This window comes from Camellia sinensis, chromosome 9 (genome assembly GCF_055761805.1).
Source record: "Camellia sinensis isolate YWXY chromosome 9, ASM5576180v1, whole genome shotgun sequence".
NCBI lineage: Eukaryota > Viridiplantae > Streptophyta > Magnoliopsida > Ericales > Theaceae > Camellia > Camellia sinensis.
This window is the reverse complement of record NC_138969.1, coordinates 164,657,268-164,671,189: the sequence shown is the minus strand read 5'-3', so window position 1 is coordinate 164,671,189 and position 13,922 is coordinate 164,657,268. Positions and strand designations below refer to the sequence as shown.

The 13,922-nt window shown below is 39.5% G+C and overlaps 1 pseudogene; it reads right to left on the bottom strand.

Annotated features, from left to right (window-relative positions):
• Positions 1 to 8,814: 8,814 nt before the first annotated feature.
• LOC145798829 (G-type lectin S-receptor-like serine/threonine-protein kinase At1g11330) lies at positions 8,815 to 12,388 on the bottom strand (annotated as a pseudogene).
• Between the last annotated feature and the right edge of the window lie 1,534 nt (positions 12,389 to 13,922).

Here is a 13,922-nt window from a genome sequence, read left to right as displayed (position 1 = left end):
ACTCGCTTCTACCCGGATTCATGCCGAACTTTTCCCAAACTAGTTTTCTCCTCTCCTTTCCTCTCTTCTTCAACTCCAAACCCCTAAACAAAGTGTTTTGAAGGATTTGCCTCTCTCCTTGCCGAAGAAACTGAACATTTGCCCTGCACACCTTTCTCCGCCAAGCAAAACATCAGTGGCGCCCAAGTCTTAAGGGCGGTCAAAAATGGGGTGTCTACAGAGACCACCTTTTCTCCTTGGAGACCACTTTTCTTCCCCCAGTCGATTTTCTTGTCAGGAAGCTGGTCTCCTTGGTCTTTGAGCCACATTTATTGGTCTCCCACCATCCACTAGCTTGCATTCAATGTGGAGATCATCAAATAGGGCTACCGACCACCTTTCATTGGGTTGACCCTTTTGAACTCGTCGGCCAACCAGGGGAAGTGGTCGGCCGACCACCTGAACTGGTCGGCCTGCCTCCCTCAGTTTGGTCTCTGTGAGTTGTTGCCAGCTAGAAGGCACAGACTGGATCCTCCATACACGTGTATGGAGGATCTTCAACCTTGGTTTTTTAGCTTCTTTGAGAAGCTTTGGTCCCTTTTGGCTATAAAGGAGGGCCTCCCCCTCCTTTATGAGGGTTAAGATTTTTTCCCTAAGGCATACAATACATCTCCCTCTATATCTTTCTATTTTGGCTTAAAAAGTGTGTGATTCTTGGCCCTTTTGCACACCACCTCATAGCCTAACACTTCCACCATTGCTTGAAGCTTCTTGGAGGCCATTTTCAGAGGTTAAGGAGTTGGGTTTTGGCTCCAGAAGTTGCTATCTTGCTGAGCTACAAGGGTAACACACTTTTTCCCTCTTTTAAGCTTTATTTTGATCCATCTCTTAGCCTTAATTGCATGCATATTTGAGCTTTGTTTTCAACTGAAAAAAGTCTTTCTTTGAGGTCCTTTTGATGTTTTTTTAAGGTCATTTTGTTGTTAGGGGTCATCTACCCCCTTGCATGCTTCATTTTGCCTTGTTTTGAGCCATGCCGTAAGGCCTTTGTGTTGAATTTTTCTTGGCCTTTTAACCACTGAAATCCAGTAGATTTTCAGTGGTTAACATGTGTTTTTTAGATCCAAAATCAGGGAGGGGTGACCCTCTCCCTCCTTGTCTTGTTCACTAGCATTTTTGGCCTTACAAAGGAGCCTTCATTTGCACACCTCCAAGCCTTGTTTCAGGCCCTTTTTAGTGACTTTTAGGGCCTGCCTAGGCTCTGTCTAGAGTTGGTTTTGTCACCTTGGGTGTGTCTCTTGCATGTGTAGAATAACTCATCTTATAGCCTATCAAAGGAGTATGACGTTCTTGCATGCATTGATCATGTTTCAGTGGATTTTTGGGCTTTATTTGGCATGTCATGGCTCTGACTTTTGCTGGTTTAGTGGCCTCTTGAATGCTTCATATGCTTGTAGTGTAAACCATGCTCACTAGCTTCCATCGCATGTTGTTTTGGCCATTGATTCTAGCATATTTTGGCCTTGTTCTAAACTGATTTTATTCATGATTTGGGCTGCCTTAGCTCTGTTCTGAGTTCCCATGGTCGAATGATGCTTGCCATGTATGTTTGTAGTGTAATACCCTTGCTTAGCTTCGAGTTTTGAAGCCTCTTGCATGCTTAACTTGAGTTATTTTCATGTTTTGGCATCATTGAACATGTATACTTGTGCCATATTCCCATGTTTTCCACTCTTTAAACGCATTTGAGAGTTGTGCTTGTATGCCTCGTTTTTGGGCTATTGCATGAGCTTCATTTTTGTGCATTGCAAGCCATCATTTTAGTCCATTTTGCCACTGTTTTGGGTCTGCATAGGGACATTTTGGGGTTGGTTTGGTCATTTGGGCATCGCTTTGCATACCTCTAGTGTAATGCACTTCACTAGTTTCGGTAATTGTGTCATCCAACATGCATCGGGTGAGTTGTTTACATGATTCGGGACCATCTTGCATGTCATTTCAGAGCTTGAACATGTTTCATTATATGCCATATTCCATCCTCATCATGCTTTGGTAGAGTTGCACTTTGTTCCTTAGGTTTGGTCCCTTGCATTTGTGCATGTTTGCATGTACCTTGTTGCTTCATTTTCGTCCTATTGGCCACTGATTTGGGTGTGGTAGAGGCCCATCCATCTTGGTTTAAGTCCATCTTGCATTGTGTATGCCCTATAGTCCATGTTATCGCATGTTTGATCATTGCATTGTGTATGCCTCGTTCATAACATTGTGTATGTTAGCGCATTATGTATGCATGCCATATAATCCATGTGCATTGAGTATGCCATTGATTAGTTCATAGCATTGTGTATGTCATTTGCATGCTTGCATATCATTCCGTGCATCTTCACATCACTTAATTGCATTGCATTTAGATCGCATGCTAGAGTTGCATTTGTCCATACATTACTTGTTGCATTGTGTTTGGAATAGGAGTTAGTCCAAACACGGGAAACGAGGGACGTTTCATACTCTAAGTGATGAAACGTGCCTCGATTCTCGGTCGCCGACACTCTTGACTAACACATGATGGAGTTTAGACATTTATGTGTTTATATGTGCATTCATGTCCCATTGAGTCGTGCAATTCGACTCTTCGGCCATCATGCATCGGGATGCGTGATTGATGGCACGAGGATCAAAGACTACACTCCCTAGAGCTTATGCAATGACGTGGAGAGTGGCCGGGCACACATATGTTGAAAATACTTTGCCTTCTCTCTCTCTTGCCTTTGTTGCAGAAAATGCAGAAACCAGGAGAATGAACTGGTCGTCCGACCAGGTTTTTTGGCAGGCCGACCACCTTTTCTGGTCTTCACCAACCAAGGGTGGTCGGCAGGTGGTCTCCCTTGCCTATAGCGGGTCGGCAGCCTTCCCACAGCTTCTCTGGATGGAGTTTCATCTCTCTGGAGCCTCGTGCAACTTTCTGAAATCAATTGCAAACAAAGGCGAGTCAAGGCATCGCGATGGATTTCCCGACAAGGCGACTCGAGCATGCATGCATCCTTTATCATTCAAGGCAGAGCTGAGGCAGCCCATTTTACTTAGTTTGCATGCTAGTTTAGTTAATTTGTTAATTAGCTAGTGTTGTGTAATAATTAGTTAATTCGATTCTGTATTATTTATTAGGACTCTCCTAGAGGGGGCAATGTTGTAATAAGTGTGCGTGTGTGTGCTCCATGTCTTCTATTCCCACGTCCTTCTCTCTTTCATTTACCAGCTTATGATGGTTAGTTTTAGGGCATGTTTCAATTAGCATCCTTATGCTCGTATGTTTGCATTCATTCATCTATTTTGCATGCACCGGGCTCAGCGCATCATACTAACTGCATCATATTTCAATTCCAAGTTGAATACATGTTACCTGTAGCATCTCATATGCCATCTTAGAATAGGCAAGTCTATCTTAGTTGCATTCTTGCATGTGTTGCATTAGGCATCTCAGCATAGTTAGGATTCATGCATGTTTTCTAATTAGCTTCTTTCTTTGGCTCGGAGTACTCGGTAAGTGTTTATGCTTTCGCATCCTTGCATGCGTGTGAGTGACTGCCATGATAGCATGCTTACCATGAGGCTATCTGCTTATGTGATATACTTGCCTGAATGCCTGTGGGTGAAGGTTGGATTACTTGAATTGGAACAATTCATCTATTGTGAGTTTTAAGCCCACTTAAGAGTGTCAAATCACCCTGTTTTCTAAGCCCACTTAAGGGCGGCAAAATCCGAATTTTAGTCTACTTGCGAGTAGCAAACCGCTTTCCAAAACAAACGTGAGATGTGTTGTTCCAACTCAGGCGATCGAGTCTATACTTGTATGCTGTGTGCATCACATAGTAATCCTAGGCTAATAAACTAGAATAAGAACGCATGTGTTTTCAAAAACTCGATATCATGTTTAGTAGTGGCCGATCTTTGATCGGGCGAGCGGGGGTGCTCATTGCATGACCTTCCCCAATCGTACCCAAGTTCCCGAGCCGAGGCAACTTTGGTGATGACAGACACGTGGCCTTAGGCACGATTCAGGGTTTCCTAAATTTCCCTAAAATAAAATATTTAGGTGGCGACTCTGTATCTGGCAAAGCAGTCCATGTTTGGCACTTCTTTCCAAAATCAGCTTTTCAAAACGATTTGCCGAATTTGGACTCTTTGGTGATTTATCGATCTTGCAATGCATTTTGCGAGATTAGATTCAGAACTGTGACATCGACTCCGAACTGTAGTGAGCCCAATGAACAAAATGGGTTTTTCCTGGGACGTTCGGGCGCGTCTACAGGACCCTCCATCGAGAAGGTGAATTTTGTAATAAGTGTGCGTGCGTGTGTGAATGTCTTTCAACCCCACGTCTTTCTCCCTTTTACTTAACCGCTTACAATGGTTAGTTCTAGGTTATATTTTCAATTAGCATCCTTATGCTTTGCATGCGTGCATCCATTCGTCTATATTGCATGCACCGGGCTCGGCGCATCATACTAACTGCATCATATTTCGATTCCAATTTGAATACATGATTATCATTTGCTGCATCTCACATGCCATTTTACAATAGCCGAGCCTATTTCTAGTTGCATTTTGCATATGTTGCATTAGCCATCTTAACATGAACTAGGATCATGTATTGATTACTAACTAGTTTTTGTTTTGGCTCGGAGTACACTGTGAGTGTTTACGCTTTAGCATACTGCATGTGTGTGAGTGTTGCCATGATAGCATGTTTGCCATGAGGCTATTTGCTTAATTGATATAACTGTCTGAATGTCTGTGGGTGAAGGTTGGATTACTTGAATTGGAACAATTCATCAAATTCGCATTTTAGCCTACTTACGAGTAACAAACTTCAAACCATTTTCCAAACAAATGGATATGCGATGTTTTGTTCCAAATTAGGCGATCTAGTCTATAACTTGTGTGTTGTGCGCATCACATAGTAAGATTAGCTAATTAATCGGAATAAGAACACATGTATTTTCAAAAACAAGATATCATGTTTAGTACAGGCCGATCTTTGATCGGGCGAGCGGGGGTGCTCATAGATGACCTTCCCCAATCGTACCCAAGTTCCCGAGCCGGGGCAACTTTGGTGATGACGGACACGTGGCCTTAGGCAACGAGTCAGGGTTTCCTAAATTTCCTCCAAAAATAAAATATTTAGGTGGCAACTCTGTATCTGTCTAAGTAATCCATGTTTGGCACTTCTTTCTTAAAAATCAGTTTTCCAAAACAATTTGCCGGATTTGGACTCTTTGGTGATTTATCGGTCTTGCATTGCACTTTGTGAGATCAGATTCAGAACCGTGACATTGAATCCGTACTGTAGTAGCAAAGCCCACGGGGCACATCTACAAAGCGGTTTTACAAACCTCTCATCCTCTCGATTAATCAAATGTTTCAAAAGAAGAGGAATTCCTTCCTTTGAAAATCATGATCAATGCAATAAACAAGTGGCACAGAAAAGTACTCAGAAACTGCAGTGGTATTCACATTCAAAAGGTTCAGCTCGTCCAGCTCGTCCAATTCCTCAAGTACAACCGACTCAAAAGAGAAGGAAAAAGACGACCTGGACAAAACGTCGGCATCCAGGTTATCAATCCCAAGAATACCAGACTCCGACTCAGAGGAACTGGAATCTGATTCCGACTCCACAGACTCTATGGAATCGGATTCCGGCTTACTACCCAACTCAGAAGTACTGGACAGAAAACCCTCCTCCAGTTGCCAAGTGAGGGACGTTGCATCAGATGCATTCAAAATACCATTAGAAGGGTCCACACCTAATTGGTCTCCGATCATGGAAACGGTTAGGTCACCTCCCAAGCTCTTTGTGTTGATTTGAAGATCTGAAATAAGACATGCTAATGCTGCTCCTACCTCAAGTTCACTACTGCTAGAATCACTTTTTATGCTCTTTGTAGCCTCAGCAATTAGTTCAGCCTGTTTCTCTATGTCACTCTCTTGCAGCTACAAGTCGAAGAAAATCTCAAAGCCGGGAACATGCTGCTTCTCTATATTCAACCATGGCTCAGGAAAGCTGCAAAATGGGAAGTCTTCTCCCTCTTGGACAAAGTGGTTGTTCAGAGTTTCCTGAATTGGCCCGTGCACAAGCTCATAGTGCTTTCTAGTTTGCTTAGCTTTGGCTCTTCTAACCATTTCCTTCTCTTTTCGAACCCAGTCCTCTTTGGTGGGCGTATAGCCAAGACCAAAGGCATGGGGGTTATGTGGCACATCAACCAATGTAGTAACGCCCTTCCGACCGCTCTTTCCTAATCCCATCCCGGGCATATGCTGTAACTTGTTCATGAGATACACTGATTGAGCACTAACATATAAACCCTCATTAACAGCCAAGACATTTTGCACCACCCGGGCCTTAGCCAAGGTAAACCTCAAAAGGAACACATCCTCTTTACCATGCACAATCTCCAGTGCTGGTGTAGTGACCTTTGGCCGAGGATGTATAGATGAATTTCCGAACACAATAGCTACCCCCATCCCATGGGGATACTTGAACATTTGGTGTAAGGTAGAAGAAAAAGATTTTACTTGATACAGCCAGGGTCGCCCAAGTAGTAAGTTGAAAGTGGCCGGAACATCCAGGACGTGAAACTCAAGATTCTGTTGAGCCGGGCCAACCTGTACTCTAATTTGCATTGTCCCCATCACCTCTCTGGTTGAATTGTTGTAAGCCCGGATCACCTGGGCTATAGGCACAAAATCGGCCGGTTTCAAGCTAATAGCATAAGTTGTGGGGGACGGACAAACATTGATTGCTGACCTGTTGTCGACCAATACCACTTGAACCCACTTTTCCTAGCATTCTACAGATATGTATAGAGGCTTATTGTGTGCAGAGCCTTTCGGCGGCAATTCCTTGTCGAAAAAGGTCAAAGTTGGTGCGGCTCCTCCCAGGAAGACTAATCCCACCAGTTGTTTCGAGGTAGTCTCAATAGACAACTTGGCTTTATCCATCACTGACAGTACAGCCTGTCTGCGCACTCGCAAAGCCATAAGCAACCGTCAGATTGATATGTCAGCTTGAATCTTCTTCAACTATTTCAGCATAGCCTCTTCCTCTAATTGCTTTTTCTTCTATTTCTCTACCTCTTTGTCCTTCCCAGATGCCTCTGGTTAGTCCAGATGCGGTGGTTTAAAATATCGGCCACTTCTTGTCATGTGGTCGACTTCCTCCACATACCAGGTGTTGTCAGGAATACCTTGACCCCAATCTTCATCAGTGTGGGCAAGATGCAGATCATCATCTTCCCATCACATACCTCTGGCAACCGACAAGCAATTGTCCAGTTCTGGTCTAAGTGTTCCCTCAGCAAAAACATTCCCCACGGGACGTTGAACTATTTCAGCTTTTTGATCACTTTCACTCATTTCCTAGCCAAACTGCTCTAGTGCGGCTTCTTGTTCTGTAGGTATAGTGCTGACAATGCCCAATTGAGTTATTTGATGATGGATAGGCTTGCATGTGTGGTTAATTGTTAAATTGAATTATTAATTGTTCAAGACCTAGCAAATCAAATATATAAACCAAACCCAGAAGAATTCTTTAAGGACAAAACACATTGCAAGGGTTCCAAAGGTTGCAAACGGCGTGTCCATTGTGCGTGAATTGTAGACAGAGAAGGGTATAGAGAGAACAACCACAAATAGGTTGATGAAAGAAAAAATTGAAGCAACCTGGCAATGTCGCTGCTGCAAGCTGCCGGAGGGTCACTAGGCGATGGCTGCCACTGGAAGGACAAAGATGACGTGAGAGCTTATGGTTGTTAGCTTCCGTTAACGAACAACTGGTGTTGCTGGTGGTGATGGTTGTTAGGTTGAGAGAGGAGAGAGGGTAGTTTGGGTGGGAGAGGAAAATAGGAAGGGTGAGTTTGAATTTATAATTCAAAATTTGGGATAAAAATGTAATTTTTTAAAAAAATTTCCGGTTAAATGTGACGGCAGGGGGCAAATTGACAATATCAAAAGTTGGTGTGTGAAATAGATCAACGGGATATAGTTTTTTTTTTTGGGGGGGGGGAGGTTGGGTGGGTGGGGAATGAAGTTTCCTCCACAAAATATTGTTTCCACTCCATTGAAGTATTAAAATGAGCTGATTACATAAAAATAATAATAATAAGTCAATTGATATCTGAGACATCAACACAAATAATTCAACATGTGATTATATACATTTTCTGTTTAAATTAAGGTCATAAAATGAGATGGTATTTTACTGTTATCTTGTAATCTAATTCATAAACTTAGAAAACTATATTAGTTAAAACTCAAGTTCTCTGTTCTTTACAATTTTATTAGTTGTCACCGAAGGCATGAGTTGAATTCATGCTGAACTTAGCAGTCATTAGTTAAGTATGAACATGAAGAATTGACCATAAAAGACAAATTTATCATGCAATTGTATTTTAAATCCATCATAGTTTTTTAATTTTTGACAGTCTAGATCTGTGTTTGGAATGTGGATAGTTGCAGCACTAGGCAATGTCAATGCAGATGACAGTTCACATTTTTTTTTTAATTCACCCAACTTCTGTATCAAATCAATTACCTAATTTCTGATTGGTTTTAAAAATGAAAAATGAAAAATTATTAAATGAACACAACTAAATATATAATTAATGTTTGCACTAATTCTTTTGTTTGTGTGTATACCTCATGTTAATTAAATAAATACTATATGAACCTAAGTTGGAAGGGTGTGTTGGTGCTGAAATCATTCAACTAATAAGATTAATGATTTTTTCCAACATGTTTAGGAACCGGCCTTGTTCAACAACAAGTAAATTCCAGATTAAGAAAAAACAAATCTTAAAATATAAGTGTTCCCACAAAGATTTGAATTGTAATTGTTTGTCCAATAAGGGCTAACAGAACACCAAAAATAGTTGTGGATAGGTCTGTTAGTAAACCACTTGATGCAAGTTGTTTACAATGTCATGTCCTTATGTACATGAAATTGGAAAAAAAATAAAAATAAAAATAATCATCTCGACACCTGTGATGTTACCGGCCATCAACAATTGTAACAGTAAATTCATTCCTAGAACATCTACTTTGGCTTTGTTGTGAAGACAGATTCTTTGGTGTTTGAGTAAATGCAGGTTGCTTTGGTGTTGGAAGATATGAAATTTCACTATTTAACATAGAAAGAACCATGGATATGGTAGGCCTATCTATTGCAAATTCTTGTACACAGAGCAGTCCAGCATGTACACATCTTAAAATCTCCGATCTGAAGTCTTGATAAGATATCGTTGGATCTATCAGCAACACAATGCTATCTTCCTTCCACAATTTCCAAGCCTGAAATTTTAACAACAATATGGCATGTAAAAGTTAGGTTTTGACAGTGAATAAACCTTTGAGTGTTGAACTAGGAAATGCAAATGAATCAAGTGGATTTACATATCCTAAAAGGCTCAAAGATTGCTCATCATTATTAAAACTTGTGTTCCGCCTTCCACTTACAATCTCTAGTAACAAAACACCAAAACTGAATACATCTGATTTCTCTGATAAGCTTCCTTGCATTGCATATTCCGGAGCCATATAGCCGCTACATCAAGTCAAAATTCATTTTATTGCATTAAATTAGGAGGTTCCACATTGAAAGAATGAAGACTTTGGAGAAAGAGGCAGGTACTTACTATGTTCCAACAACCCTTCTCGTATTGGCTTGGTGTTCATCGCCACAAACAATCCTTGCCATTCCAAAATCTGAAATTTTAGGGTTTAGCTCTTCATCCAACAAAATATTATTTGCCTTTAAATCTCGATGAATGATCCTTAATCTAGAATCCCTATGAAGGTATAGGAGGCCTCTGCCTATCCCTTCAATGATGTCGAAGCGTTTACTCCAATCTAGGAGCTTTTGTTTTTGTGGATCTAAAAGAATGTCATTCAAAAGAAAGTATAAGTGGGAGAAAAAGGCAAACGAAATTGATTTCATGACAAAAGTTCTAATTTTGGTAAAATGGTGAGTCTAAAGAGTAAAGATAACGAGTTATCTAACGAAAGCAACAACTTGTTAAGAGCTTTTACTTGTACTAACCAAAGAGAAATGCATCCAAGCTTTTATTTGGCATGTATTCATAGACCGACATCTTTTCTTTTGCTTCGACACAGCAGCCAAGGAGTCTAACTAGATTACGGTGCTGGAGTTTAGAAATCATCACAACTTCATTCATGAACTCCTCGAGGTCTTGTTCAGAGGACCTTGAAAGCCTTTTCACCGCTATTTCTTGTCCATCTGGAAATTTCCCCTAAAACAAACACCAAATTATTTCACTTGTTGACAAAACAAATTCAAGATCAGCGTGAACAATCATTATTACCTTGTACACTGGGCCAAAACCACCCTGTCCAAGCTTGTTGGTCCAGTTAAATTCGTCTGTTGCAATTGCAAGTTTCTCAAACTTGAAGAGTGGTAGTTCTTCAAGTTTAACTTGGTTCAAATTATCTTCAAACGACACTTCAGTTGAGTGTTCTGGAGACCATTTCTTAAATGGTAGCATCTCATTGCTCTTCTTTTTGAATCCTGATACTAGTTCTAGGTTAGGTACTACATGATAGAAGAAAATGTTTTCTTAATTTCAGAGTCAGATTGATTAAATTTGTTGTACCTCTTTGTTTAACCATCACCATCCATATGAAGTATGAGCAGATGGATATCATTATTGACCCTACGATCACTGAAATCGCAATGACTAGTTTCAAGTCCCTCTTTTTATCTGTAAAACATAACAAATATCAAAATAGTTCAAGTAAAATGGACCACACAATTATTGATCTTTCGTTTTTTCTTTATTAGATCACCAAGTTTACTAAATAAGTACTAAAGTTTCTTGAGATCAACTACAAAGGGTTGAGTTTTAAGTTGCACAAGGATATGGACAGGCAATATTTTACCGAGCTCTGAATATGCCACGCGAATGTAAAGATCTGCCCCATCACTGGAGAATTTCTGTATGTCAATTAAGCTTCCACTCCATAACATGCAACCAATGCCATCATAATATGCATAAGCCGTGCATGAACAATTCTTCAAACACTGGTTTTTGCACTCATTTGATAGAACTGGTGACCACACTACAAACACAGGTACTTTCATTGTTGTCAGCTTCAAAAACCCATCTCTCTTGCTTTCTTGGCTACTATTGCTACTGTTTCTCTCACACTGCAAATAACTTCTCCTCACACACCCGCTAATAAAATTTCCTCTATTCCATTCATCTATGTGTTTTGGCTCAAACCCTCTCAAACAAGAACAAATTGGTGAATCCTTCAAATTGCAGCTTCCAAATGGCCCACACTTGCCATAAATACCACAGTCAGTTTTTGGAGCTAACCAGTCAACCTCTGGTTCTTGCTTCCCTTGAGTCCAACCCATCTGCATTAGAGCTCCATCGTGATTCAAGAAAATGTATGTTAACACAGACTCATTTGCATAAGTGAAAGACACAGATACAGTTCCTTCTTTGTTATCTACCACATTAAAACCATCACCATACAGTGAAGTCATGTGTTGTACTCCAATAAAGATCTGACCGTTCCAAGGACCACTGCACCAATATGGATGGCTTCCATTCCATAAAAAAAATTCTGGAATGTTTAAAAGATTAATACCAGCAGAGAAGCTTCCAATGGATGGATCAGAAGGGTTTTCCCATGATTTCAACAGTATCTTTTCACCGGTACTTCCATCACTAGTAAACGTCATCTTCTCCAAGAATGAGTCTGAAGGGTATTGAAAACTCCCCCATGTTGTCCTTCCATTTGAGTTATCTACCAAAACAAAGTTCCCAAAGTCTAACAGGCGGGCACTTGAATTCACCATAGAATTTGGAACATTAGATGACCAAATAACTCTTTTTGCCCATTCAAAACCACTAGATTGCCATCTTTGGATATCATCAAAGACCCGAAAGAATCTATTAAAGGCCTGTCCCTATTAGCTACCCATACTACAGTCCTCACAGGGATGTTGTTGTACCAGATACCGACATAGTGATTGGTAGTATTGACAAGGCTGAAAAATCCCAATTGAAAAACTTTGTTTCTTGAGATTATACTTTCACGGTCATTAATGGGTTGAGTGAGAGTAATGGTGTCTATGGAAATGCTAAACTTGAAACAAATACAAGAAAAGAAGAGAATGAGAAGCTCAAGATATTGAATTGCATCTTTGCAGATGATGAGTTCCATAACTTTTTTTTTTTGGAGGGGGGGGAGAGAGAGAGAGAGAGAGAGAGGTGGTGTTGAAGTGGTTAGTACTGGTTATGGTGAAGAGATGGAGAGAGATGGGAATGAAAAAGAAGATAAAGAGTAGTAATGTATAGTGATGAAACTGCCATGAATGATAGATGGGAGAGGCTGTGGCTGGGGCTTCCTGGACTAAGAAATTTGTACGAGTCTAATGTGTGAAGGATAAGATGATAATGTTTCTCTCTCTCTCTGTCTCTCTCTCTCTCTCTCTCTCTCTCAGAAAAAGACAGGCACTACAAGAAATTGCACTTTTGGTGACTAAATTTTTAGTCACCAAAAGTCAAATTTTAGTTGCCGAAAAATTTTCCCGACTAAATAGTTTGGTCACCGGCTTGGTCACAGGAAGATTGTTGGGGAAGGTATTGGCGACTAAAAAATATTTAGTCGCCGAAAGTCCTAAATTGGCGACTAAACAATTAGTCGCCAAAAGGAAGGTATTGGCGACTAATTTTTTTCAATTGCCGAAAGTCAGCAATTGACGACTAAAAATTTAGTTGCCTAAAGTTTTGAATAAATGTACTTTTTTGTTTTAGCGACTAAAATATTTAGTCACTAAAAACGTGGCACTCCTTTTTGGCTAAAAATTTTTTAATCGCTAAAATCATAGTTCTCCTTTTTAAGTACTAATTTTTTAGTTGCCAACAACTTTCATTTTTTTTTTTGGGCCTACTAACTATTTAGTTGCCAACAAGTTCCCTTTTTATTTTTTGGCTACTAAATGTTTAGTTGCCAAAAACTTTTATTTTCTTTTGCCTACTAACTGTTTAGTCACCAACAAGTTCCTTTTTTATTTTTTGGCTACTAAATGTTTAGTTGTCAAAAGCTCTATTTATTAATTTTTTTTTAATGTACAAATTGAATATTTTTCATTAATTTCTAAATCATATGCATTCCACTATCAATGGAACCTGTAACGTGTACATATATAGAATAATACATCTATCAATTATAATCTAATCCATTATCAATAATACTCATTTCATTATCAACTATCCAAAATTTTTTAACTTGTAACATCATATTCCAAATATCATATAAATCCATACCAACCAAGTATAATCCATCTAAATTAAATATTAGATACAAAAACACTGAATTTCCACCACAGCAGATTGTACAAAAATATATGCCTTCCATATATAGAACAAATGCTCTTCGTGCACAAAAAATAAATATTCACAATAGCCCACGCAAAAGCAATTTGGAAAAATACAAAAAAAAAAAATAAAAATAACCATTAGCACTTATTCAATAAAATTGACATTTCAAATTATAAAAATTATAAAATTAATAATTCTGATATATTATACTCTGCAAATTATAACAATTATAAAATTAATAATTCTAACTTTCTACCTATTAATACAATTTTTCTAAAGACTGATTGATGTCATTTGCCTATGTTGCAGCTTCAACTTCAACAAGAGCACACCTTAAAGACTTAATGATCTTCGATTCTTCATCACCAAACCCCATTTTGGCCAACCTTGATTTTGTTTTCCCAGCCTCTCTTAATTGTTTCCATTCACAAAGCAATGAGAACTGTTAAAGGATCAAAATCAAAGGGATGATTTCCTGGTAAACAAAAATGATGGCTGCCGTAAAAACATACATATGAAATATCAATATCAAAATTC